This window comes from Solanum dulcamara, chromosome 3, assembly GCF_947179165.1.
Source record: "Solanum dulcamara chromosome 3, daSolDulc1.2, whole genome shotgun sequence".
Taxonomy (NCBI): domain Eukaryota; kingdom Viridiplantae; phylum Streptophyta; class Magnoliopsida; order Solanales; family Solanaceae; genus Solanum; species Solanum dulcamara.
Window position 1 is genome coordinate 40,622,146 of NC_077239.1, and position 25,562 is coordinate 40,647,707.

Consider the following 25,562-nt stretch of genomic DNA (forward strand, 5'->3'; position numbering starts at 1 on the left):
TACCTAAATTTTCCTAGAAATAAAAGGAGAATAAGATCCATGGTTCTAATATACCTCGTCCATAATAAGAATGAGATGTGACTAAACTAGGAGTATGACTGACTTCAAGAAATAAGTTAATTGTTGTGAATTGATTGCAATAATAACTAGGAGGTCGATACTGGTATGGTAAAACAAAGTGGAAAATACTTGTGATCCTAAGAGTTGATTTCGAGACGACTGGTAGATCTAGGGAAAACTATGATGAACTATGGCTAAAAGAAGTAACAGTATGATTAAGATAAAAGTACCAGGGAAACATAATTATGATGGATATGAAGTATTAATAAGACCGCTTGTAAGATATTAAGGATAAGACTGACTAAGAAGGGTAGAATATTAAGTACCCTTACTTCACCGAGTACAATTAACCCTTAGTAGGAATCGTCAAACAGGTTAAGAAGCGTTATACTACGGAGTTGAACACAAACAGGATATAATGTGAATATAATGAGGATCATTATGGAAATCAGTAAAGCCTAGCGAGGCAGTGGCCAAGGATAGGGAATAGAAATTGCAAAACAACTAAGGCATTGTGAAATTATCAAAGGAACAAGTGGTATTCATTGAAAACAATATGATAAAAAAACGTGAAACATGTTTCATCAGAGTATAAGTGCCCCCGAATGGAGAATTGGACACGACTATAAGCACTACTTACATACTAATTAGGATGAATGAAATGTGGCTTCAGCTAAACTCCTACATTAAGTTGTATGACTCGAGTACCAGTACTTGGACTAAATTATGTACTATTTATCGAGAATACTAAGCGCCCTATGGTTGTTCTAGGGTTTCTTATAGGAGCAACCTAAAGTATGGATGATCTAACAGAAGATGTAAGTATGGTGGAGCATGTTAGATATGTTGGAATAGAATCAATTGCATGTGAATAGTTGAAAATAAACAGAGGATGACATAGGTACACCCTACAAGAGGGGGAAGTGGACAAAAGAAATATAAGCGTAAGAGAAAATAAACTAACGCTATCATATGTAAAAGGGAATGCTTAAACTTCAAATGAGATCCCATAAGGGATGTATGTGATCATACCAGCACTAACGCACCGGATTCCATCAGAACTCTGAAGTTAAGTGTGCTTGGTGAGGGTAATACTAGGATGGGTGACCCCTTGGGAAGTGAAAGATGAAATGAAATGCAAGTATGCGTACCTATTTCCTACGTCTACAGGTAATCCTACCTTTTGGAACTCTAATATTGATTGCTCAATGAAAGTATATTTTATGGAAACAGGATAGAGGAACTCTCCATATTGTCGGTATAAGATCCGAAGGAAGGTTTTAGTTCACATTTGAGGACGAATGTTCTAAAGGGGGGAATGATGTTAAACCCCATACTTTTGTACCTTGAAACGCTTCTTAAACTTCTTAAGTTTCTGGGAAGGCTATTAAGTTTCTTAGAAGTCGTCATGTGAGTCGAATAATCTATAACGCTATCAAATGAACTTAAGGAAAGGAGAAGGAGATACCCCATAAAAAAGAAGATTGGAAATAGGGTTATAAGAATCCGGAAGAAGTTGGAGGTTAAGTAGTGAGTCGTAGAACTCGACTTACTTGTGAAAGCTATTACTTGGGACATTTTACATACTAAGCTACTTGAGTAAACGTCGATATTAAGTAGAAAGTAATACATAGGCTCTTGAAGTGAGATGAGATTATGAGCTTATGAAAGAGAAATAAGGAAACGACGCGCCTACTAAAATAAGTAGGTGATGCACCTACTCATACAAGCACATGATGCACCTACTTAGGTTCAAGTAGGTGATTCAGTAGCTTGGGGTGGACACCACCCGCCATGTGGTAGCATATGATTGGTTGCATGAGATGATGTTGCTGTCTAAGGGCTTGACACGTGTCAACCTTAGAGGATGACACATTTAACTTTCCAAAAAGGTTATATACATGTGTAAATATGACTAATCTTTAATTTGGACTTCATTTTACAACTAGAAAATGTGTGAGAGAGAGGGAGAGAAAAACGTGAAGAACAAGAAAAAGAGAGCCACGAATTTGGCTCAATTAATGGTAAGATTTCGGATTTCTCTCTATGAATTAATTATTTATTATATAATAAGATTATATAGAGGTGTTTAATAACTTAAAATCTCATTTTGTGGCAGCAAGGAAGAGATACAAACAGTCCAATAAATTTAAGCATGTTAAGAGAACTTCCGAGACAAGTTTTAGCAAGGTATGGCTTGGTTATATTACCCCACGTTTTTAAGGGTTTTTACATGATATTAAGGTGTTAATAATGTAAATTTATGGTTTGTATCAGCACAAAAAGGATAGCAAACAGCCACAACATTTCAGCCACAATTAAGGAACTTCCGAGGCAAGTTTTGGCAAGCTTTGGCCAATTTCGGGTAAGGTAAGGGTTTTTATTTCAATTTGGAGTTTATGGTGTTTTTATGGAGTGTATTTCACGTTTTATTTGTTTCTGGAAGTATAGAAATAGCACAAGGGTACTTGACGTTAGAAACAAACTAAACTAAGGCCGTTATAGTTAAACCGAAGTCGAGTAGTGTATTGTGGTTGTTGTGCTATGCTTGAAAGTGGTTTGATTTTGTGTTGTAGGGATGAAAAGTGTTCTAAAATAGGTGTAGGTTCTTCTAGTTTCATCTACATGACCCTTTATTTCATATGGTTAAATGTTTTACGAAATAGAGATTAAAACCATATTTTGGTATCGTAGTTTTAAATGAGTTAGTTGGAGTTTGTGGTGTGTAATGTTGAAGTGGTTTACTTATATATATGATTCTTATTGTTATTTTTGGTTGGCTCTATGATTTGGAGGTTAAAGTGGAAGTTTGGATAGGATAATTTATAGGGGAGTTGCTGCCCGATTTTCGCTAACTTCGTAACTAGTAATGAACTAGTCTGAGGAAATGGATAAGGGATTGGTTCCTATGGGTAATTTGTGGTACAATTACAAGTTGGAAAGTCGAATGTAACTAACCTTATAATTACTTTAATGTTAAATAGGTTCAAGAGACGACGAGGCAAACGTGTTAAGAGTAAACTGTAAGAGGTATGTAAAGCTAACGTTTCCTCCTTTTGGCATGTTTTTGGCATAAGTATGTAAAGCTTATTCTTTCCCTTCGCATTTTTTGACATAAATATGAAAATCTAATCTTTCTTTTGGCGTGGTCTTTATGAAGCAAATATATGAATTCTTTTATGGTTCTAAGGAAGTTCCTATTCCTAGACCCACTAGGATGGCAATTTCTTGATTTCCAAAGGACATTTTATTCCACTTTGATACGAGTATGTAATTCAAGAAGTTCCATTTTGATGTAATCCATAGTGACTTTCAAAAGGTAATTGATATGACTCTTGTGTTGATTTTGAACGATAGCTTATTTTAATTATTCCATTGAGCCTCATAATATATTTTGAAATATGGAAATGATTTCCGAAAGACTATTTTGACATAGACCATCGTGACATATGAAAGACATGCACTATGATTATTGCTCAATTTCTCTTATATGACTTGGAATCGGAGTTACGCTATTGAGTCTCTAGCAATGTTTTGTATTTAGTTTATCACTACTCTACTCGTAGATGCCTCAATGCTTCTTTCACTGAGCCCGGGCCAGGATTTATGGAGTTATGATGTTGCCATGTACACATATGATATGATATAACCTGATATGACCATCTGATATGATATGATCTATTATGGAGATATTCCCTACTCTGGAGTTATAATTTGCTGTGGCGCCAGTAATGGGGCAGCAACCACGATTTATTCACCAAGTCCCATAATGGGGCCAGATATGGCATATGTTTTCTGCATACATTATCTGTGGTTATGAAAAGTATTTTGGTATTCCGAATATTTTGGCTCATTTTCGCACCTTCTGCTCTAGTAATGGCTTTACGTATTATAGTCCATACTTTACATACTTGGTATATTGCCCGTACTGACCCTCTTTCTTCGGGGGTTGCATTACATTCCTGCAGGTACAGACGCTCGGTTTGCTGATCCTCTCGCGTAGGATATCCAACCTATGGGTTGGCAGTGCTCCTTTGTCCGGAGCCTTATTTTGGTACTAACTTTTCTATTGTACATTTGTACATGTTGGTTAAGGGTACAATGGGGCCCAGTCTCGTAATATGACTAGGCTATCATTCTATAGACTTGTGAGGTGGTATATGAATATATATTTTGGGCTTGTGTTTAGTGACTGCCTTAAAGGCCTTCATATGCTACATCTATTTTCGTGCACTCTCCAGCGCTCTCTTTTGATTTCCTTATTTGGTTATTCTGTTAACATACTCAGTGGGGCTATGGGTACGTCTGGGTGCCCGAATCGGGCACCAGTCATGGCCTACGGACTTTGGTCGTAATAGAGGGATAGGTTTCACGAATAAAACTTTTCATCACGTAAGAGGCTTACAAGACAACAACTCAACTATCATAAGAGTTCTAACATCAAGAAGTGAATAAGATGTAAAAATCATGCTTGGGGTTCTAAGAATGGAATTGTTCCCACATTTCATACACCAACCACTTATAGCTAACACATACCAAGAGAGAAGAAAAGTTAAGATTTACATACCCTCTACTTTTTATCATCTAGGAGACAGTGAGAGACACTAACTCAATTAACATAGGAGCTCTCACTTCAAGAAGTAGGAAGGAGTCGTGAATCATATTCGGAGTTTCATGAGTAGATTTGTCCCCACATTTCAAATAAATATCATACTTATGTCAGAGACATGCTAAGAGAAAGGTGGATAGCCTCACATACTTACTACTTTCCCTAATATAGAAGGCTTGAGGGCCCTAGTTCAATTACTGTAAGAGTGCTTTCATCAAGGAGTAAGTAAGAACTGTGAATTACGCTTGGCATTTATGAGTATATTTACCCTCAAGATCATATTATTCATTACTTAACTTTGAATACATGCCAAAAGAAAAGAAAAGATAAGCTTTACATACCTCTTATAGATTACTTTTAACCCGTCTTGTCTCGTTGTTCTCCGAACAAATTTAACACGAAGATAATACTAATGTTAATAACCTTTAACTTTCAAGCTTCCAAATCTACAACCAAGAACCCATAGGAAACAATTCCTGATTTGCCTTTCTTGACTAGTCTCGACTAGTCTATTAGTTAGTTAAGAAGTTAATGGAATTCGGGCAACATGTCATCTATAACTCGCCCTTTCCAAACTTCCAATTAACCTCCAAAACTTAGTAGACATATTAATCACAACAACCAGCAGCCAATACACACTTATAACACTTCAACATTACACAAAACAAGTCCCAAACACCCCGCTCAAACTACGACTTCAAAATAAGGTTTTTAATCTTTATTTTTGTAAAGTCTTAACCACATGAAATGGGACATAATGCGGATGCAATCAGCAGCACTTATACCTATATTTAGACATTTTTCCAGACCTTCAACACTACAAAACAACTCCCAATACAACCCCAAATAACAACGACACTAGCTAAATATTAAGCCGACTAGAATACACCAAAATAGTCCCTACACGACTTGCAGCCTCCTTCAGAGGTGACGTACATATTTTCACGTCTCCAACTAATATTTACACATCCAAAATTGAATTCGGAAGCTCCGTATGTGCTGAAAATTGGTGGGGCTGCTCGCTGCACTTCTTGCTACCCCAAATATTGATTTTATGCTATTAAATGTCATCATGTAGCCGTAGGATACCTTAAATAATTAATTCATGGAGAAAAATTGGGTCCTACCTTTTTTTTTGGGCAAGGTCATCGCTACTCCCTCTAAGCTTCCTAGGGTTTCTCTTGTTTTTTTTAATACAATCTTGCTGAAGATTAAGGTGTATACAACATGTAACACCTATATATATGCATCCTTATGAGGTGAAATGTGTAATCCCCTAAGGGTGAAAAGTGTCCATCCCTTATTGGGCCATCTCATTCATGCAAGCCTTCCTAGGCAGCCAGGTGGCAGTGTGGGTCCCACCCCCAAGGAGGTGGATCACCTACTTGATCCTAAGTAGGTGAATCACATGCTTCCATATGTCACTCCCTCATGATGCTATGTGACATCTCCTTAGGCCTCCATATGTCATCCTCTTTTGTGTAGGTTCGTAATCTCGTCTTACTTTAAGAAACTATGTATTTCTTGCTACTTAAGATCGATGTGTACTCCAGTATCTTAGTTATGTAAGACGTCCAAGTTAGTGGCTTACGCAAGTAAGTCGAGTCCTACAACCCATTACTTGGCCTCCAACTCTTTCTGGATTATCATAACTATATTTCCAACCTTCACTATTATGGGGCATCACATCCTCCCTTCCTTAGAGTTATTTGGTAACGTTATAGATAATGTGGATCACATGATAGATTTAGAGAAGCTAAATAGGTGTTCCCATGTACCAAAAGTGTGAGGCATAATATCCTTCCCCCCTTTAGAACATTCATCCTCAAATGTTAATTAATCTCATAAGGTCTTACAAGGACTTTGAGAATTCTCTATAGTAGTTGTCACCCATTGGGCTCTTATTTATCCACCCAATCAATTTAGGAGTTTAGGTCACCTATAGACGTCAGGAATAGGGACAACTATTTCTTTTCTATCTCTTCTTTGACTTCCTAGGTCGTTTATTCTATATTTTTATCTTCTCTCCTTATAGGATAACTCCTCTGTTACGTGGACCTCATCCATGGGAAATACTCTGGAAGGGTCATTTATATATTTGTGGCGCATTGACACATGAAAAATTGGATGTATTGCTAATAAATTGGATGGTAGGTCCAACTTATAGGTCGCTATGCCCATCCTACTACTGATTTGATGAGGGACCAATGTATTTTGGGATAAGTTTCCCTTTCTGGCTGCATCTCACTACTTTTTTCATTGGTGAGGGATTTAAGAACTTCCAATCTCTAACTTCAAACTCTATGGGTCAACTTCAATTATCTGTGTATGACTTTTGTCGACTCTAGGCTATTAATAGTTTTTCCCCAAATAAACTTAACTTTATCAATAACTTGTTGGATCACATCTGAGCCTGTATATTTCCAAGTCGAGATTCTATCTCCTATAATAGGTTATCAGGCTTTTGATGCTTGATCTTGTTTAAGCTATTTCACAATTTCTCTTATGCCAACTTATAATACTCTAGGTATATTTCAATGTGTCTTTACTCAGATTTCCTTTCTAGTTCTCTTACCCCGCGTCATATTGAAATCCTTGCATGAGCATGTGTAGGTTCTTAGTCAGTTCTGAATATCCCTTACAATTTCCATATTAGTCTTCGTGCAGACCCTACATTGTCTCTTACCCTGCTTCGATTGATGTCAGGTTTCACTATGGCTTTTTCCCTTAATACTAACCATATCTAAATAGTTTTGCCTCAAACTATCTCATACTTTTCTTTGATGTACCCAAAATATTGCAATCATATTATTGTTACTGAGTTCTTATTTTTTTTATCAAGTAACAACTTGATCTAACCCTTAACATACCCACACTCGTAGGTTGTGGAACTATTCTTGTACAATTTGTACAAAGTACGTTCACTTTTATTCATAGTCTTTTCTTCTCTTGACTTATTCTGCTCCACATTTTTCATTATACTGATATACAGTTGCAGTCTATTTTATCATCTTTGTTTCGCTTTCTTTACTTACTCTTAAGTCATCTAATATTCTACCTTAGGAGAGACCTCTTATCCTTCCTCTTGTTCTACTTCTATGTCTCTATATAAGTAGCCAATAACTCTGTTGCCAACATCATGACGTTTAGTCAGGTATAGCCTTGCTATCCTTTAAATGTCCTTTAACTTATTCAGTGTTATTCTCTTATTGTATTCATCTCATTTGTATGCACCCACTCTATGATGTCATATTGTTCAATGTATCTACCAATAATTCTCCGCACTATTTTAGATATCATCTTGGCTTCTATCTATCTATTATTGGCTTTTAGATCTTGCCAGCTCATTCCAGCATGGGATCTCACCTAAAATTTTTAAGTGTTCACATTAACTCATCATCATATCGGTTGGGTTCATCTCATGCTTGTATATCTCATATCAACTTCCCCCTTAAGGGTGTGTTCATGTCATTGTCTGTTTATTTTTAACTTTCCAAATGCATATGAGTCCTTTCCTATATATTTGGTATACTTCACCATATACATATCTTATGTTATATCACCTATACTTTAGGTTGCCCCATATGAAACCTTAATACAACCATGAGGTGCTTCAAATTCCCGATATATCATATAAAATCTTATCTGATGATTGGTACTTGAATAGTATCCTTAAGGAAGCAATGCATTCAACCACGTTCATTTTGGAATATTTAACCCCATATATCACCCTTCAATTTCTTTTAGAGGACTTTAACTGTCACTCTGCCTTTTATCTCTTAACCCTAATCCTTAGGGTTGGTTATCCAGTAATGTTTGAGTCTCCTCCGTGCACTAGTTTACACAGCTGCTCTGTCACCTGTCTATCATTTTTATTATCATATATCTTGTTCGAAATGTTCCTTACCAAACTTGATAAGTCTTCCTTATTGTTTCTATAGCTCACCCTCCCATTTAACACATATCTTTATATTCTTATCACACGGACCATATCCTATCTTTGGACACTACCTCACTAGGCTTTACTGATCTCCATAATGATCCTTATTATATTCACATTATATCATATTCGTGTTCAACCCCATAGTATAACACTTCTCAACCTTTTTCACGATTTCTACTAAGGGTTAATTAGGCTAGGTGAGGTAAATGCACTTAATCTTTATCTAAATAATCCCTTAGTCGCACCAGTCTTTTCCAAATTCTTTTTCCATACCAATATTGACCTCCTCATTACTATTACCATCACTTCAGTTATTACCTTATTTATCAAGGTCAGCCATACTCCTATTTTAGTCACATCTCATTCTTATTATAGGCACGACCTTTCAAGACATACTAGAACCCTGTATCTCATTCTCTCTCTTTTTCTAGGAAACTTTGGGCAGAGTTTCCTTTGTATTTCTACCTATCTCAACACCTGCACGTAGGAAATACCAATAATGCCTCACAGGGCACGCATATATATATTCATATCATATCATATCGCAGCTACACAAGGCACTCAATATCAATAGTATAAAAATGGACTTACCTCGTATGTCCACTCGAATTGCACCAGTTAAACTTTTCTAGGTACCTTTCCTATCAATTTCAACTTTACATTACAATCATACCTCAACACCTTACCTGACGTATATCTTTCATGCTTTTGCTTACAGCGTGCTTTGTAACTTCCAATATTACCAGTCACTTCCTTCTATCTATATTGTCCTTCTGCTGAAATCACAGGTTAGTATGAGGAATTTCCTTCCCTATGACTCGGCTCTATCGCACGATCTTAGATATTAAGGAAAGTAACATCCTAAATTTCTTGTAGCCTCTTGTTCATAGATTTGATGCACAACATACCGATAAACAAGTCTCTACTAGACACGGTCTATAGACACTCCAAGGATAAACTTTTCTGATACCACTTCTGGCATGACCCAACCCCATAGGCCGCGACTATAATACTAATTGAATGTATGAGATCCCATGCCTAAGAACTCTATAATGATAAGTGTCTCCTATTGCATAAGCCATTTGGTATTACATTAATAAAAGCCTAGGACTATTGAGACTCCATCGATGTCGCCCCTAATGGAAGTTAGAGGATACGTGAGACGATGATAGTTTTGATCCTCAAATGATAGTCCATGACGATTGTTATACCGAATCTCAGATGATGAACTAATTTCATATGGTTCCTCATTATTTTACTCGTACAGGATGTTAATACGTCACTCACCGCATCCCATGAAAGGCTGGACAGGATAAACTCACCGCATCCCATGAAGGGCCAGGCATGATAAATTTACCGCATCCCATGAAGGGCCAGGCATGATAAATTCACCGCATCACATAAAGGGTCGGGTATGATAAATTTACCGCATCCCATGAAAGGTCGGGCATGATAAATTTACCGCGTCCCATGAAGGGCCGGGCATGATAAATTCACCGTATCCCATGAAGGGTCGGGCATGATAAATTTACCGCATCCCATGAAGGGCCGGGCATGATAAATTCACCGCGTCCCATGAAAGGCTAGGCATGATATATGATGAAATGATTATTCACCGCATTCCATGAAGGGCCAAGCATGATATATGATGCAATGATCATTTACCGCGTCCCATGAAGGGTCGGGCATGATAAATGATGAAATGACATCTTTATTGAGTCCCTCACTGAAGGGCCAGATACAGTCTGTAAGCATGCATGTGGAAATATAGTGACACACTTATAGCACTAAGTCCCATAGCAGGCCAGATATGGTATGTAAGGAAGGTATACATGCCCTCATGTCATAAGAGGCAGGTAGAGAAATTCGTTAACTGTTATATTTATTTCCTGCATCCCTACTTCAGTTGTCAGCTCAGTTATGTATTGTTATGCTTTATATACTCATTACATATATTGTACTGACCCCTGTTTCCTTGGGGGGCTGTGTTTCATGCCTGCAGGCACAGACGTTCATTTTAGAGATCCGCCAGCTCAGAAGTTCCGCTCACTTATGATTGGAGGTGATCCACTATTCTAGAGCCTAGTTTTTTTGTACTGGTCTGCTGTTGTATATATGTATTTGTTTATTCAGGGGTACGATGGGGGCCTGTCTCGCCATATGTTACCGTACTATTCTTTGAAGTCTGTAGACACGTATGTGTGGGTTGTTCATGAGTTTATTTTGGCTGTGCCTATATGGCACCTTGTAAATGCTTTTACGATATGGCAGCCTTGTCGTCTTGCATTCTCTTCTATGATACGATACGAATGAAGGAGGCTACATAAACATGAAAAAGTTTTAACCCATTGGGGTTTTGGGGGGTTGTATCACATTACTCATAGTTCAATTTGGTTATATTTGAAAGTTATATGTACGGGGGTCCAGGTTAGACCCCAGTCACGGCCTACGGGGTTGGGTCATGATAGAAGTAGTATCAGAGCAGTTCGTCCTTGGGTTGTCTGCAGACCGTGTCTAGTAGAGTCTTGTTTATCGGTGTATTGTGCGTCACATCTATAATTAGGAAGCTACATGACATTTAGGATGTTACTCTTCTTTTATATCTAAAGATTGTGCAATAGAGATGAGTCATAGGAAGTAAAATTCGTTATACTAACCTCTGATTTCAGTAGAAGGATAACATTGATAGAAGAAAATGACTGATGATATTGGAAGTTACCAACCACACAGGTAATCCAAGGCACGAAATATATGTACCAAGTAAGATATTGAAGTATGATTGAAATATGAAGTTGAAAACTGAAAGGAAAGTAGACAGAGAAGTGTAACAGATGCAGTTCGAAGTTAGACATAGGAGGTAAGTCTATTATTTTTATACTATTATTGATATTAAAAGCCTTGTGTGGCTACGATATGAGGTGATATTGAAAGCCCTGTATGGCTGTGATGTGAGATGAATATATATGTTGGCCCTGTGAGGCATTGTTGGTATTTCCTGCATGCAAGTTTTGGGGATAGTTACGAAATATAGAGGAAACTCTGCCGAAATTCTCCTAGAATTGGAAAAGGAAATAATAACATTCGGTAAGAAAAGGAAACTTAGCTCAAAATACATTAGAACTTATCAAGTTGCTCGTAAGATACACAAAGTTACTTGTAAATTGAACTTACCGCCTGATTTGGAAACCATACGCCCAGTCTATCAGATATGGATGCTTTGCAAATGTACTTGTGATCCACCAGAGTATGTCCCATAAATAAAGTCCATGAAATGGAAGAGTTATCCTACAAGGAGAAACTTATCGCCATCTTGGATTGGCAAATTAAAAGGTTACGAATTGAGGATATGACTTTCGTCAAAGAAATGTGGCAAAACAAAAACAAAGGGAGGGGATGACCTGAGAATTCGAAAAAGAGATCGAGGAAAGATACTCGTACTTGTTCCCTATATCCAAGGGTAATTTGAACTCCTAAATGCAGCGGATGGCGACTGTTATAGAGAACGCCCAAAATCTCCTTGAAACCCTATAAGACAAGTTAACATTCGAGGACGAATGTTCTCAAGGGGGGAAGGATGTTATATCCCGTACTTCTGTACCTTGAGACGTGTTCGTAAGATTTTTGAAAATCTCCATGTGCTCCCTATTATATATCACGTTACCAAATAACTCTAAGGAAGGGAGAATGTGATGCCCCGTGATAGTGAAGGTTGGAAATAGAGTTATAAGTATTTGAAAGGAGTTGGAGGCCAACTAACAAATTGTGGAACTCGACTTGCTTGCATAAGATTCTAACTTAGAAGTCCTACACACTTAAGCTACTTTAGTATACGTCGAGCTTAAGTAGCATGGAGTGCATAGGCTCTTGAAGTAAGACGAGATTACAAGCTCACGAAAGTGAAATAAGGAAATGACGCGCCTACTCGAAGAAATTAGGTGATGAACCTACTTGGACAAGAAGGTGATGCACCTACGCAGCAGCTTGGGGTGGACCCCACTACCACATGGCAGCATGTGATTGGCCGCATGGGTTGAGGTGGCACCCTAAAAGGCTGCCACGTGTCACCCTAGGAGGCTGCCATGTGGAACCTTCTAAAGAGGTGTATATATATGTGTTATGTGACCCCTAAGTTCAGTATTCATCCAATCCAGAAGCCAAAAATAGAGAGAAACGTGAGAGGAGAGAAGGAGGCAGCCATGGCTTGAAAGAGTTCAAGGTTAGTTTTTCAGCATTTTCCTCCGTGAATTAATTATCTACAGTGTTCCTCAAGCACGTGGAGATGTATATATGTGTTTTATAATACCTACGGAACTATACCTTCAGCTTTATATGTAGAACAAACAAGAGAAAGTGTGAAAGAGGAAGAGGAAAATGTTGGAGGGCAAGAAGAGGAGCTACGGGTTTGGGGCTGCCAAGGTAAGACTCGGAGTTTTATTTCATAAATTAATTATTTAAGGTATACCACAGTTATTTAATGTTTTTTATAACATAAAATTTAAATTTGGGGAAGCGGAGAAGTGGCACAAATAGTCCACACCTTTCAGCACGTTAAGGGGGTTTCCGAAGTTAATTTTCAGCAGGTTTGGGAAGCCGTTTGTTAAGGTATGGCTTGGTTATATTCTCCTAAGTTTTGGTAATATATTTTAAATTATATTAAGGTGTTAATAATGAAAAATCATGGCTTGGGGAAGCACCAAACGGATAACAAGCAGTCCACGCGATTTCAGCAAGTTTGAAAAGTTTCCGAGTTGCAATTTGGCAGTTTTGGCCAATATTGGGTAAGGTAAAGTTTATCCTCTTACGTTGGAGTTTATGTTGTTTTTATTAAGTGTATTATATGTTGTTTAAGTGGCCGTAAACGTTAAAACACCATAGAAACGCTTGACGTTCGAAACAAACTAAATTGGAATCACTATAGTTGAATTATCGTCGAAGTAAAGTGTTGTGCTTGTGGTGTACTGCTGCAGGTGTGTGGGGATTTGTTACAGGGAATAAATATGCTCTAAAATGGTTGTGGGTGCAGATGGTAATATCCACATGACCCCTTATTTTGTATAAATAAAGGCTTTGCGAAATAAAGACTAGAAACCCTATTTTGGTGTCGTAATTTTCAGCAAGTTGTTTGGAGCTTGTGTTGCGTGATGTCGCCATGTTTTATATTTATATATTGCAGGGAGTTGTTTTTGGTGTGCTATAGTGATTAGGGATTTAATTGGAAATTCAGATAGGACACTTTATTGGGGAGGTGCTGCCCAATTTTCATTAACGCCTTAACGAATTAAAGAACTAGTCGAGGAGACGAATAAGGAAATAGGTTCCATGAATGCTAAGGTGCAACTGAGGGAACTGAAAAGTTAAGGTTATTGATACTCTCATTTCTCCCATGTTAAATAGGTTCGGAGGAAGACGACGTGGGCGTGATTGAGAGAAGTCCATACGAGGTATGTGAAGCTTTCTTTTGGCATAAGTATGTAAAGCTTATTCCTTCTCTTGGCATGTTTTGGGCATAAGTAGGTAAAGCTATTCTTCTTTATTTTGGCATGTCTTAGATATAAGTTATGAATGTTTTGTATATGGAACTTGGGGATAGTTCCATTCGTAAAGCTCCTAGTACAGTCCATAATTCTTATCCACTTCGTAATGGTAGAACTTCTGTAATAGTTGAGCTATTGCCTTTTTAAGGCTTCTATAGGATAAAAGGTAATATATGTAGAGCCTATTTACTCGTGTTCACTTCTAAATTCTAAGGCTCTTAAGGTAGCTGAGCTATCACCCTCAAGCCTTCTATACAAGTAGTTGAACTGCTACCCTCGAGTGCCTATATGATCAATACTAATTGAATGTATGAGCTCCCATGCCTAAGAACTCTATAATGACAAGTGTCTCTGATTGCATAAGATATTTGGTATTACCTTAATAATTGAATGTATGAGCTCCCATGCCTAAGAACACTATAATGACAAGTGTCTCTGATTACATAAGACATGTGGCCCCTAATGGAAGTTAGAGGATACGTGAGACGATGATAGTTTTGATCCTCAAATGATAGTCTATGATGATTGTTATACGAATCTCAGATGATGAACTAATTGCATATGGTTTCTCATTAGTTTACTCATATAGGCTGTTAATACGTCACTCACCGCGTCCCATGAAGGGCTGGGAATGATAAAATCACCGCATCCCATGAAGGGCCAGGCATGATAAATTTACCGCGTCCCATGAAGGGTCGGGCATGATAAATTTACCGCGTCTCATGAAGGGCCGGGCATGATAAATTTACCGTGTCCCATGAAGGGCCAGGCATGATAAATTACCGCATCCCATGAAGGGTCGGGCATGATAAATTCACCACGTCTCATAAAGGGTTGGTCATGATAAATTTACCACGTCCCATGAAGGGCCGGGCATGATAAATTCACCGCGTCCCATTAAGGGCCAAGTATGATAAATTTACTGCATTCCATGAAGGGCCGATCATGATAAATTAACCGCGTCCCATGAAGGGCCTGGCATGATATATTATGAAATGATTATTCACCGCATCCCATGAAGGGTCGGGCATGATATATGATGCAATGATCATTCACCACGTCCCATGAAGGGTCGGGCATGATAAATGATGAAATGACACCTTCATTGAGTCCCTCACTGAAGGGCCGGATAAATTCTGTAGGCATGCATATGGAAATATAGTGACACACTTATAGCACCAAGTCCCATAGCGGGCCAGGTATGGTATGTAAGGAAGGTATACATGCCCTCATGTCATAAGATATAGGTAGAGAAATTCGTTAACTGTTATATTTGTTTCCTGCATCTCTACTTCAGTTGTCAGCTCAGTTATGTATTGTTATGCTTTATATACTCAGTACATATATCGTACTGACCCCCCTTTCTTTGGAGGGCTGTGTTTCATGCCCACTAGCACATACGTTCATTTCAGAGATCCACCAGCTCAGAATTTCTGCTTACTTATGATTGGAGGTGCTCCATTATTCTGGAGCCTAGTTTTTTTGTACTGGTCCTCTGATGTATATATGTATTTGTTTATTCAGAGGTACGGCGGGGGCTCTGTCCTGCCATATGTTACCGTACTATTCTTAGAGGTCTTTAGACATGTATGTGTGGGTTGTTCATGTGTTTATTTCGGTTGTGCCTATATGGCACGTTGTAAATGTTTTTACGATATTGCAGCCTTGTTGGCTTGCATTCTCTTCTATGATACTATACGAATGAAAGAGGCTACATTAACATGAAAAAGTTTTAACCCATTAGGGTTTTGGGGGGTTGTATCACATTACCCATATTTTAATTTGGTTATATTTGAAAGTTACGTATACGGGGGTCCAGGTTGGACACCAGTCATGGCCTACGGGGTTTGGTCGTGATAATAATACAGTTAACTACGCACGACAACATACCCGTTCTAGGACTCGGTGATAGAAGGGTTACCATATACATGAGTAGAGTAGTGAGTAACCATATGCATTTTAGATCGTATTTGAGACTCGATGGAATACTCAAAATGTGCTATCAGTTAAAAACTAAGACAAGAGTCATATCAAGTACCTTTTGATTGCCACTATGGATTAGGTCAAAATGGAACTTTTGGAATCATATTCCTATATCAAGTCATTATCAAATATCTTTTGGGAATCAAGAAGTTGACTATCCTTGTGACTTTAAAAAGAGGAACTCCCTTGGAATCATATACACTTCATCTATTTGTTTCATAAAGATCGTGGCAAAAAGAAAGAAAGGTTAGCTTTACATACTTACTACTTTCCAATGTATAGAAAAACATGAGAAGCAATAGCTCAGTTATTGTAAGAGTTCCAACATTAGAGGATAGGTAAGAAACACTTAGGAATGGAGTCACCTCAGAGATTGTATCATCTTTTACGTACATCTAGGACATGCCAAAAGAAGAGAAAGGATAGGCTTTATATACTCTCTACTTTCCTTCATGGAGTCATCATATACATATATCATCATATACTTATGTCGAGACATGTCAAAAGCAAAGAAGAGTATCTTTACATACTTATGCAAAAAATATGCCAAAAGAAAGGAGGTAGTTTCTATTACACCCCACATTCTTGAACTCGGAAGGTTCCTTAAGTTACTTAGAAGCTATCATGTGATCCACCTGAGTTACGACCCTATTGAACAACTCCAAAAAGGGAGAATGTGACACCCCATAGTAGGGAAGGTTGGAAATAGGGTCAAGAGAAGTCGGAAGGAGTTGGAGGCCAAGTGATGAGTTGTAGGACTTGATTTACCGACGTACGCCCTTAACTTAAAAGTTTTACATACCTAAGCTATTTGAGTGCATACCAATCTTGCGTAGCACGGATGACATAGGCTCTCAAAATAAGACAAGATTACAAAACCACGAGGAAGAGGAAAAAAAAGACGCGTGGCAGCCAATGAGGAGGTGACACGTGGAAGCACCTCAAGCAAGCAGTGACCCACCTGCTTGGGTTCAAGTAGGTGACTGACCTGCTTGGGGGAGGTGGGCCCCACTGCCACGTGGTAGCCTCTCCTTCAACGCATGGATGCGGTGGCCCAATTGGGCCTGGACACGTGTCACCTCCAGGGGATGACATTTTTCACTCCCTAGAACCACATATATATGTGTATATACAGCATACACTTCAGAATTTTCCTCAAAAGTTCAGCCAAAACAAGAAAATACAAACCCTAAAGTGGAGAGAAAAAAGTGACGGCTTAGGAGAAAAAATAAGGTAAGTCACGATTTCGTTCCGTAAATTAATTACCTAGTGTAAACAACGATGATATGGAAGTATTAGTAGTATAAAATTAGAGTTTGGTGCAGCAAAAATCGGTCAGCAAGCTGCCACGGCGTTACATCGTGCTAAAAAATGTTCCGAGGCACAATTTTGGCGAGTTCTAGTCAATTCTGGGAAAGGTAAGGTCTTCCCCTCTAATTTGAAGTTTATGATGTTATTATAGGGTGTATTACACACCTTTTGTTCTGATGGAATTTGGGAAAAAGTTGTGAAAAGTTCAACATTCAAAATAAACGAAATTGGAATCGCTATAGTTGAATTGTAATCGAATAATGTGTCGTGCTTGTGGTGTGTGACTGATGGTCGTGTGGTGATGTATTGTGATGCTGGAATATGAGTTAATAAGGGCGTGGGAGCTGCTGGTTTCAGCCACACAACCCTCCGCTTTGCACAATTAAAGAATTCACGAAAGGAAGGATAAAAACCCTAGTTTTGGTATCGTAGTTTCCAATGAATTGTTTGGGGTTTATATTGTGTAATGTTGCTATAATATATATATATATAAGCTGATGGTTATGTTGTTGGTTGGCTGTAGGTTCTATGTAAATGATTGGGAATTCGGATAGGGCACATTATAGGAGAGGTGCTGTCCGATTTCCATTAACGCCTTAACTAGTTAAGGAACTAGTCGAGAAGGCGAGCGAAGGGATGAATACTCGTGGGTAGTCTAAGTTGCTAAAAAGTCTAAGGTTGTTAATACTTGCATTACTTCCATGTTAAATATGTTTCGAGGACAACGACATGAACACGATTAAGTGGAGTCCATAAGATGTATGTGAAGCCTATCGCTTCTCTTCTTTTGGCATGTCATAGAGGTAAGTAAATAGTGATATATTATCTAAAGTGATTCCATCCCTGAATGTCTTTTATTCAGTTCTGAATGTTGAGCTTTTATGATAGTCAAGTTACTTGCCTTGAATCGTTTATATACTGAGGACTTACTGAATATACGGACTCCTAGTCATAGGACTATACGAAGGCAAATACTTTAGAGTTCTTAAGTGAATAGTAATACTTTAGTATACTTCTAGGGACCTCGAGATGCTAATTAATTTAGCCCCTAATGACATTTAGAGGGCAACTAGAATAACTATACTATTACTTGAATCCGCAGACGATAGTTTAGTCCTCTTACATAGTTGAGTCTCTGATGTCAATTTAAATTGCATATAGTTACTCACGACTCTATTCGTGTATACTGTAACCCTTTTTTCACCGTGTCCCGGGCCGGGTACGTTATCATGCACAATTCACTGCATCACTCACCCAGCCCCTCACTAGAGGGACGGGTATGTATGTATATATATGATAATGGGTTGAAATAAGGTGGTGATGGCACTAAGGCCATGATGATTTTATAGTTGTGATTCACCGGACCCAGGAAAGTGCCGTCTATATGATATAATTTGAACATGCATACTTCTGTGATTCACCGAGTATAGGTACATGTTTTTGATTTGATAATTGGTTCCCTTGCTCCTCTGTTTCAGATATACCTCCAGTTATATTATGTTACACTTTACATACTCAGTATAAATGTCATACTGACCCCTTTTCTTCGGGGGGGACTGTGTTTCATGCCCGCAGGTACAGGTGCACAGGTTGGGGATCCGCTAGTGTAGGAGTCCCACTTAGTAGTCCAAGAGTGCTCCATTGTGCTGTAGCCTGATTTTGGGTACTAAACTCTAATATGCATATTAGTTTTGTTCACAGGTACAGCGGGGGCCCTGTCCCGTCTTATGTTACTGTTTTCTTACTCTTAGAGGTTTGTGAATACGGATGTGGGTTGTCTGTATGTAAGTTGTATGTGTATATAAGTGTATATAAGTTGTATGTGCACTGTACATGAACTATATATGAGTGGTATATGGGTCGCATATGCGTGAATGTACAGTTGTGCTGATATGACTTATGATTTAGGGCGTTCCCTGTGTCATGGCGGCCTTGTCGGCTCACGTATATGTGTGTCACGAAATGACCCCACATGTTACAATAGCCTTGTCAGCTTGTATGTTTTCCTACCTATTGGTGTATTTTGAGTGTGATTAGGAGACAGACTAGGTATAGTTGGTCGGGTATATAGGTGTGTCCAATTGAGGCACCCGTCACGGCCTATGGGATTGGGTCGTGACAGAAGTGGTATCAGAGCAGTTCTTTCTTGGAGTGTCCACAGACTGTGTCTAGTAGAGGCTTGTTTAACGGTGTGTTGTGCACCAAATCTATAAATAGGAGGCTACAGGACATTTAGGATATTATATTTTTCTTATCTAAGATCGTGCAATAGATCTATACTTTCAGGATGTCCCTTCACTAACCGAGTTATATGTTTACAGTAATGCCTCCAAGGAAAGCGAACACTGCCCAGAAGGGCAAGTGGGTAGTAGGGGAAACTAGTAAGACCCCGAGCTTTACCAGGGCCCTTGTCTAGTCTATGCCAAGGATCGTACTTCAGTCAGCGAGCTCTACTACGCCGCCACCTCCAGAGGAGTTTAGGGCAGCAGCAGCTGCTGATCCTGAACCTCTAGTACATGAGCCTCCTATCCCATAGCATGGGGTGGAGGATAGGGCTATGAGGGATGCAGTGCAGTTGCTGACTGGATTGATGGAAGGACTGGCTCAGAGGCATGGCCCAGATGATGCTAATAGACAAGACAGCCTGAGGGTCCCTAATTTCCTATCTTGTAACCCTCCAAAATTTTATAGATCGAGAACTGTAGAGGATCCATAGGAATTTATTCGACAAATATAGCATACACTGCACATTATTAGGGCTTTGGAGACTGAGTCAGTTAAATTGACCTCGTATCCGCTATATGACGTACCCGCTAACTGGTACGAGTCTTGGGAGTTATCGAGGGGCGATGGTGTTACTCTAGCTGAATGGGATGAATTTATGGAGGCTTTTCTTAGCCACTTCCTACCTCAGAAATGAGACGATCTAGGGTAGATAAATTCTTGTAGTTGAAGAAGAACAGCAGGAGTGTTTGATACTATAGCCTTGAGTTTCACTCATTGGCAAGAAATGCCCCCACAGTTGTAGCTGATTTGGCAGATAGGGTGCATTGATATGTCATGACCTTGGATTTTTATTTGGTTGATAGTTGTATAGCCATGGCTTCTCAACCAAGCATGGATATTGCCCGGGTACAAGCGTATGCCCAAAGGGTAGAAGAGCGACATAGAAGGCGTCAGCCTGACAGAGGTTTTGATAGAAGTCTGCCTAAAAGGGCTAAGTCAGTTGGTTATCCAAGGGAATTTCACAGTGGGCGGTTCCAGTAGTTTGGTAGGTATCCCTCCCAGCTAGCTCGAAGTGTACCTCTATAGTTTCTAGGTGGACGAGTTGAAAGCGCTAGATATTCAGGGGCCGGACAAGGATCTAGAGATTCAGGTATACATGTGAAGCAGAGTTCTCGACAGTCAAGACCACCGATACCCCAGTGTCCCCATTGTAATAGGTCTCATTTTGGGGAATGTCATTGGACTACCGGTGCGTGTTTTTCTTGTGGCCGTCAGGGCCATATTGCGAGGGAATGCCCACTTACAAGTACTCCAGGTTGTATGGCTCAGCCAACAGGGTTTGTTGTGTCACGACTCAACCCATAGGCCGTGACGGGTGCCTGAATTGGACAGACCTATATACCCGGCCAACTATACCTAGTCTATCTCCTGATCACACTCAAAATACACCAATCGGTAAGAAAACATACAAGCCGACAAGGCTGTTGTAACCTGTGGGGTCGTTCCGTGATACACATATATGCGAGCCGATAAGGCCGCCACGACATAGGGAATTCCTTAAACCATAACTCATATCAGCACAACTGTATAGTCACGCATATGCGACTCATATGCCACTCATATACAGTTCATATACGGTTCACATACAGCTTATATATACTTATATACACACAACATACATACGTACAACCCATATCCATATCCACAAACTTCTAAGGGTAAGAAAACAAGAACATAAGGCGGGATAGGGCCTCTGCCGTACCCGTGAATAAACTAATATGCACATCAGAGTTTAGTACCCAAAATCAGGCTCTAGCACAATGGAGCGCTCTTGGACTACTGAGTGGGACTCTTATGCTTGCGGATCCCCAACCTGTGTACCTGTACCTGCAGGCATAAAACGCAGCCCCCCAAAGAAAAGGGGGGTCAGTATGACATATGTACTGAGTATGTAAAACGTAACATAATACAACTGGAGGTATATCCGAAATAGAGAAGTAGGGGAACAAATTATCAAATCAAAAACGTGTACCTGTACTCTGTGAATTATAAAAGCAGGCATGCTCAATTTATACAATATAGCCGGCCGTTTCATGGGTCCGGTGAATCACATCTGTAGGACTATTATAGTACCGGCGACATCACCACCTTATTCCAATCCATCATCATATATATATATATACTTACCCGGCCCTCTAGTGTGGGACTCGATAAGTGATACAGTCAATTATGCACGATAATGTACCCGGCCCGAGACTCAGTGAAAGAAATGTTATAGTATACATGAGTAGAGTAGTAAGAAACAAAACATAGTTTAAATCATTATCTGTTACTCAATGAAGTTATTATGTGAACCATCACTTGGGGATAAGGGCAGAAGGTATCTGACGTATACTCTCTAACTGTTATTAAGGACTATGTAAAAAGGAGTTTGTGGAAATCTTAGACATATATTAATGTGAAATATATTATAGCAGTCCGAGCATTGGCTATCTCAGAGACTTTCTTTTTTTACAACCAAGAGCTTAGTCGAATCAATTGTTATACAGTCATATAGAAGACTCAAAGATAGCAGCTTACTACTTTAAAGTTTAATCATTCAAAAGTGAGTGAGGGTACTGCAGTCATATTCATAACATGGGAATGGAATTATCCCCTAAAGATCATATCATATCCTGTTTATATCTAAGACATGCCAAAAGAGAAAAGATAGGCTTTACATACCTACACCAAAAACATACCAAGAGAAGCTTCACATACCTCTTATGGACTTCCCTTAACCGTGTTCGCGTCGCTGTCCTCGAAACTTATTTAACATGGAAGTAATGCAAGTATTAACAACCTTAGACCTTTCATCAACTTAGACTTCTCATGAGTATTCATAGCATTCCTCCCTTCGCTCGCCTTCTTGACTAGTACCTTAACTAGTAAAGGCGTTAACGGAAATCAGACAGCACCTCCCCTATAATGTGCCCTATCCGAATTCCCCAATCATGTCCTTAACACCTACATCCAACCAAAAACATAACCATCATCTCATATATATGTATATTATAGAAATATTACACAATATAAACCCCAAACAACTCATTCGAAACTACGAGACCAAAACTAGGGTTTTTATCCTTCCTTTCATGAATTCTTTAATTTGTGCGAAGAGGAGGGTCATGTTGCTGCAAACAGAAGATCCCACGCCCTTATTAACTCATTTACATCACCGCAATACATCACCAAATGACCAGAAGTCACACACCACAAGCACAACGCATTATTCGATTACAATTCAACAATACCGATTCCAATTTTGTTTATTTCGAATGTCGAACTTTGCAAGAATTTTCCCCCACTTCCAGCAGCCAATAAGGTGTGTGATACACTATATAATAACATAATAAACTTCAAATTAGAGGGGAATACCTTACCTTTCTCGGAATTGGCTAGAACTTGCTGAAATTATGCCTCAGAACTTTTTGTTGTGCGATGTAACATCGTGGCAGCTTGCTGTCCGATTTTTGCTGCACAAAACCCTAATTTTATACTACTAATACTTCCATATCATTGTGTTATATTATATATAATTAATTTACGGAATGAAATTAGGACTTACCTCATTTTTCCTCCTAAGCCGTCACGTTTTCCTCTCTACTTTTAGGGTTTGTTTTCTCTTCACTTTGGCTGGAAATTTGGAATTAGAACTGAAGTGTATGTTGTATATACACATATATATGTGGTCCTAGGGAGTGAAACATGTCATCCCATAGAGGTGACACGTGTCCAGCCCCTATTGGGCCACCGCATCCATGCGCCGAAGGAGAGGCTGCCATGTGGTAGTGGGGCCCACCTCCCCCAAGCAGGTGGGTCACCTATTTGACCCCAAGCAGGTGGGTCACCTGCTTGCTTGAGGTGCTGCCATGTTTCACCCTCTCATTGGCTGCCCCGCGTCATTTTTTTTTTTCCTCATGGGATCATAATCTCGTCTTATTTTAAGAGCCTATGTCATCCATGCTACGCAAGCTTGGTACGTACTCCAATACCTTAAGTATGTAAGAATTCCAAGTTAGTAGCTTACGTAGGTAAATCGAGTCCAACGACTCATTACTTAGCCTCCAATTCCTTCCAGATTCTTATGACTCCATTTCCAAACTTCTCTACTATGGGGTATCACATTCTCCCTTCCTTAGAGTCGTTTGAAAGTGTCGTAGCCTATACGGCTCACATGAAAATGTCTAAGGAACTTAAGAGACATTTCGAGTTTAGAAAATGTGGAGTGTAACATCCTTCCCCCCTTTAGAACATTCGTCCCGGAATGTTAGACAAAACTTCTCTTAGCTCTTCATACAAATTGTAGGGAGATTCTTTATTGTTTCCATAACACATACTTCTATCCAAGTACTTAATATACGAGTTTTAGGAGTTGGGGTTACCTGCTAACATCGGGAATAGGTGAGATTACTTGCGTTTCATGTCCTCATCGGCTTCCCAAGTCATTTCCTTGCGATTCTTATTCTGCCACAGCACCTTAACCGAAGCTACATCCTTAGTTTGCAATCTCCTAATCTGTCGATCCAGGATGGCGATTAGCTATTCTTTGTAGGATAGCTCTTCAATGACCTAGATGTCATCCAGGGAATGCACTCGGGATGGGTCACCTACACATTTGCGAAGCATTGATACATAGAAAATTACTTGTACGGCTTCCAGGTCCGCCGGCACGTCTAATTCATAGGCAACCTTGCCTATTTGGCAAAGTATCAAGTAAGGGACAATGTATCTCAGACTCAACTTCCCTTTCTTGCCGAACCTCATTACTCCTTTCATGGGAGACACTTTCAAAAACACCCATTCACCCATTTGAAATTCCAATAGTCGACGTCGACTGTCTGCGTATGACTTCTTTCGACTTTGGGCAGCTAATAATCTTTCCTGAATAAGTTTTACCTTCTCCACTGCTTGTTGGACTATGTCTGGACCCATTAATTACGTTTCGCCAACATCGAACCAACCGATAGATGACCTGCACTTTCTACTGTATAAAGCCTTATATGGCTTTATCTGAAAGTTGTAGTGATAACTGTTATTGTAGGCAAACTCAATAAGTGGTATATGATCATCTCAGTTGCCTTTAAAGTCAATTATACAGGCTCGTAACATGTCCTCTAGTGTCTAAATACTGCATTCGGCCTGCCCGTCAGTTTGGGGATAGAACGTTGTGCTAAGGCTTACTTGTGTTCCCAAGCCTTCCTGGAATGACCGCCAAAAGTGGGCTGTGAACTGGGCACCCCTGTCCGAAATAATAGATGTGGGAACTCCATGAAGTCGTACTATTTCCTTGACGTATATCTTCACATAGTTCTCGGCTATATATGTGGTCCTGACTAGGAGGAAGTGGGCTGATTTTATCAGCGTATCCACAATAACCCATATAGAATCCTACTTTCGAGGAGTATGAGGAAAGCCAGTAATGAAATCCATATTAATCGCTTCCTATTTCTAGGTTGGAATCTCCATCTCATGTAGTAGCCCACCCAGGTTTTGATGCTCAACTTTAACTTGCTGGCAATTCGTACATTGGGCTACGAACTATGCTATATCCCTTTTTATACCATCCCACCAATATAAACATTTGAGGTCGTGATACATCTTGGTTGATCCCGGATAAACAGAATAACGGGCATGATGTGCCTCTCCCAGTACTTACCACCGCAACCCTGCCACTTTCGATACACAGACTCTGCGTTGATATCGTAATATCTCTCCAGCTGTTATTTCAAATGGAGTCTTTTTCTTTTGGAGAGTTTCATCCCTATACTGTGCTAGGACAGGGTCTTGGTATTGACATCATTTTACTTTCTCTATGATCGAGGTCAGCAATTCTTCGAATAGAAACCCTATCATT

At 39.3% G+C, this 25,562-nt stretch overlaps 1 pseudogene; it reads left to right on the top strand.

The window, feature by feature from the left end:
- Positions 1-1,078: 1,078 nt before the first annotated feature.
- LOC129883888 (5S ribosomal RNA) lies at positions 1,079-1,195 on the top strand (annotated as a pseudogene).
- Positions 1,196-25,562: the final 24,367 nt, after the last annotated feature.